We start from the raw sequence: 4,600 nt of genomic DNA, 5'->3' as shown, positions 1-4,600 counted from the left end.
CGGCACCACAGAGTAGCACTTGAAACGTACTCCCTGAATTAGTTGCTGAATGCACTCCAATTTTTGTCTGTCGCTGCACTTTTTACCTCCTACGGCTTCCTCAGGTACCATGGAAGTTATTCCCCGATGTCTTACAGATGTCCTATGGCCATGGCCCCTCCCCTTGTCAGTGCTTTCCACATATTCTTATCCTCGGCGATTCTGCAGAGAACCTCCTCATTCTTTACCATACCACACCACCTAATTTTCACCATTCGCCTGTAGCACAACGTCTCAAATGCTTCCATTCTTTTCTTTTCGGCCGCAACTCGTGGTCGTGCGGTAGCGTTCTTTGCTTCCCGCGCCCAGGTTCTCGGGTTCGATTCCCGGCGGGGTCAGGGATTTTTCTCTGCCTCGTGATGCCGGGGTGTTGTGTGATGTCCTTATGTTAGCTAGGTTTAAGTAGTTCTAAGTTGTAGGGGACTGATGACCATAGATGTAGAGTCCCATAGTGCTCTGAGCCATTTTTTCCCTTTCTTTTCAGGTTTTTCCACTGTGCATGTTTCACTACCATATACAGGGTGTTTCAAAAATGACCGGTATATTTGAAACGGCAATAAAAACTAAACGAGCAGCGATAGAAAGATACCGTTTGTTGCAATATGCTTGGGACAACAGTACATTTTCAGGCGGACAAACTTTCGAAATTAAAGTAGTTACAATTTTCAACAACAGATGGCGATGCAAGTGATGTGAAAGATATACACTCCTGGAAATTGTAATAAGAACACCGTGAATTCATTCTAGAGCACGTTGGGTGGCACGGGATACATGCGGACGAGCATTGTCATGTTGGAACAGCAAGTTCCCTTGCCGGTCTAGGAATGGTAGGACGATGGGTTCGATGACGGTTTGGATGTACCGTGCACTATTCAGTGTCCCCTCGACGATCACCAGAGGTGTACGGCCAGTGTAGGAGATCGCTCCCCACACCATGTTGCCGGGTGTTGGCCCTGTGTGCCTCGGTCGTATGCAGTCCTGATTGTGGCGCTCACCTGCACGGCGCCAAACACGCATACGACCATCATTGGCACCAAGGCAGAAGCGACTGTCATCGCTGAAGACGACACGTCTCCATTCGTCCCTCCATTCACGCCTGTCGCGACACCACTGGAGGCGGGCTGCACGATGTTGGGGCGTGAGCGGAAGACGGCCTAACGGTGTGCGGGACCGTAGCCCAGCTTCATGGAGACATTTGCGAATGGTCCTCGCCGATACCCCAGGAGCAACAGTGTCCCTAATTTGCTGGGAAGTGGCGGTGCGGTCCCCTACGGCCCTGCGTAGGATCCTACGGTCTTGGCGTGCATCCGTGCGTCGCTGCGGTCCGGTCCCAGGTCGACGGGCACGTGCACCTTCCGCCGACCACAGGCGACGACATCGATGTACTGTGGAGACCTCACGCCCCAGGTGTTGAGCAATTCGGCGGTACGTCCACCCGGCCTCCCGCATGCCCACTATACGCCCTCGCTCAAAGCCCGTCAACTGCACATACCGTTCACGTCCACGCTGTCGCGGCATGCTACCAGTGTTAAAGACTGCGATGGAGCTCCGTATGCCACGGCAAACTGGCTGACACTGACGGCGGCGGTGCACAAATGCTGTGCAGCTAGCGCCATTCGACGGCCAACACCGCGGTTCCTGGTGTGTCCGCTGTGCCGTGCGTGTGATCATTGCTTGTACAGCCCTCTCGCAGTGTCCGGAGCAAGTATGGTGGGTCTGACACACCGATGTCAATGTGTTCTTTTTTCCATTTCCAGGAGTGTATATTCCAGAAATTTCACTACTCTACATTAATTATTATTTGGCGATGCGATTTTTTTTTCTGCCAGTGTATTTGCATTCAAAGCCGCACCAAGTTGTGATATACCGAACTAACTGTAATTTACTACTATTTCATTTGATGTATAAGGCTTTCAGCAGCTTCACAACGACCACCTTAATGCTATGAACGAATACTACGAACTATACCATTTAATGTTGATTCGCAAGGCGACTTGAAAGTCGTAACGGGAAAATAAAACTGCTACCACGAGGAAAGGTCACTGGTTGCAGGAGTTACCGAAAATCTTTACAGAATGACGCTTATCCCGGCGGTGCACGGACCTGAAAATAGGACGGCAGTACACGCAGCCGGTCTGACACACCCTTACAGTTTCTATCTTTCTGAATTTCCATTTAGATGTATGTTATGGAGGGAACCGTTATGAAATGAAGTAATATCATTAAAATCAGTTTAGTAAATATATTTAAGGGGTAAATTTAATATTTTGGTCAACAATATTTACACAAGTAGAGATACATAAAATTTAGCTGTTATGAAAATATTGCTTGCGTTCAATCAGATATTTTGTCGATACGGTCTTGGCACACAGTAACAGAATGTTCAAGACAAATGCATTTCTTGCAGTTCTTACAAATATATCTTGTTTTTCTGTTTTTGTTTCTGCAGTCCACACACCGTCCTTGTGAAGTCGCAGTTGATACCACTTGAGAAATTTTCACACTGCAAAGCTCTCCAATTCTCTCAGTTATCTTCCTTGGCAATATTTTCGAAATTACTCTTTGCTCAAAATGATCATGCAGAAGCACAAAAGAAAGCTGCCTCAAAAACTCTCTCCTTCTTAGTTGTTATTTCTGACTTGAGTTGAAAATAATAGCAGCATTTACCGCAAATGTGTTCGTGATGCTGTACAAAACAAAAATTGGCCATCTTCTTGTGTTTCTAGCTACATTATATGTTGCACTCATTCCGTCTACAACGTCAACTCCAAACTTAGTAAGGTTATAGAAAGTGATAATTTCTGTTTATTTTTATCATTCCCTGTATTTTCGTCAATATTTCCATTGTGGTGCAGTGGTTGACAGTAGTAATACCACTCTATTTCGTTTCGTCACGGCCTTGCCGCAGTGGATACACCGGTTCTCGTCAGATCACCGAAGTTAAGCGCTGTTGGGCGTGGCCGGCACTTTGATGGTTGACCATCCGGGCCGCCATGTGCTGTTGCCATTTTTCGGGGTGCACTCAGCCTCGTGATGCCAACTGAGGAGCTACTCGACCGAACAGTAGCGGCTCCGGTCAAAGAAAACCGTCTTAACGACCGGGAGAGCGGTGTGCTGACCCCTCCTACCCGCAGCCTCAGCTGAGGATGACACGGCGGTCGGATGGTCTCGATGGGCCACTTGTGGCCTGAAGTCGGAGTGCTTTTTTATTTCGTTTCGGCACAGAAGAGACAAAGGTGCAGTTTTTCTGAAACCCAAACATGGATAACTTTTCTTGTCAGGTTTTAGTGTTAATAAATCCCCTTGGAACTTGTGTCTTGTTCTTTCTCAGGGTACCAACGATTGTCATCTTCTTCGTAATCGATGTGTTTGCAAACTCGTAACTTGTAAAATAATTGTCGCAAGTTATGTTGCGGCCTGTATTCAGGATAGGCTGACAAAGTCTCTGAACAAGTTCAACTGTTCTGTTGTCCTGTATGTAGGGGCCTTCAGACTGTCGCCCAACATACACCTCCATGTTGAATATGTAAAACATTCTAGCTACCACTGCTGCAAAACTCTTTACTCCATACTTGTTTGGCTTATTTGGCATGTACTGTCGGAATGTGCATTTCCACGGGATGCTTCTAGTTTTTCATCTGCTGTCACGTATTCAGAAACTGCATAAGTCTTCTGAAAGTTTTCAGCAATTAGACTGAACACCTGTCTTTTCGCCGCCATGTGATCTGTTTTCTCCCTTTCCATTCTCGTTTGTTCATCGTCGAATCTGAGGCAACGAAGGAGAAAACAAATCTGTTTATGCCCATTGTGAGATGAAATATTTAAAGTCCTGTGCCATCTGTTCGCCACAAATCTTGTAGACTTAGTCGATGGGCACGCATTACACCAGCGTAGTACAATAATCCCAATAAGGCCTTTATTTCAGCTTTATGGTTTGTTGTGCTTCTCTTTCCCTTGAAAAGTTTTCCTGGATACTTTGAATGTACCTGTTAGTGCAGTCAACGAGTATGTGTATAATGCTTTCATCAAAAAACAGTTCCCGGCGCTGTAGAGGATTTGTAACACTATTCGCAGCACCTTTCACACCTGGTAAATGAGTTACGATGTTATGACAACGTGTGCGGGAGTTCTTTGGCGGAGCACGTGAGTTCCATACTGTCCCGTCTTTACCTACGAACACATCACTGTCAGCACCACAGTCACGGCCTTCTCATTCATCACTAGACGTTTTTTGTTCGGTGCCGGAATCACTTTTCCACTCTGGGTCCTGGATATCTTCAAAGTCGATTTCTCCATCTTCAGAATCACCAGCGTCACTTTAAGCCATTACTTCTTCAATCAAGTTCCTAATTCTCTCCTCCTGTGCCTCGTAACAATAAGCCATGATGCAGTTACAATACTTACAACACACTGAAATAAGGTACAAAACACGAAAAAATTTGTTCTGCCACTACAATAACAAGGGAACCTCCCCATCGCACCCCCCCCCCCCCCTCAGATTTAGTTATAAGTTGGCACAGTGGATAGGCATTGAAAAGCTGAACAAAGATTAATCGAGAAA

At 46.3% G+C, this 4,600-nt stretch overlaps 1 pseudogene; it reads left to right on the top strand.

Annotated features, from left to right (window-relative positions):
• Positions 1-2,928: 2,928 nt before the first annotated feature.
• On the top strand, positions 2,929-3,046 carry LOC126282628 (5S ribosomal RNA; annotated as a pseudogene).
• Positions 3,047-4,600: the final 1,554 nt, after the last annotated feature.

The sequence above is a fragment of the Schistocerca gregaria genome, chromosome 7 (genome assembly GCF_023897955.1).
Source record: "Schistocerca gregaria isolate iqSchGreg1 chromosome 7, iqSchGreg1.2, whole genome shotgun sequence".
Lineage (NCBI taxonomy): Eukaryota > Metazoa > Arthropoda > Insecta > Orthoptera > Acrididae > Schistocerca > Schistocerca gregaria.
Note: the sequence above shows the minus strand (reverse complement) of the source record. Positions and strands in the feature narration are given on the sequence as shown.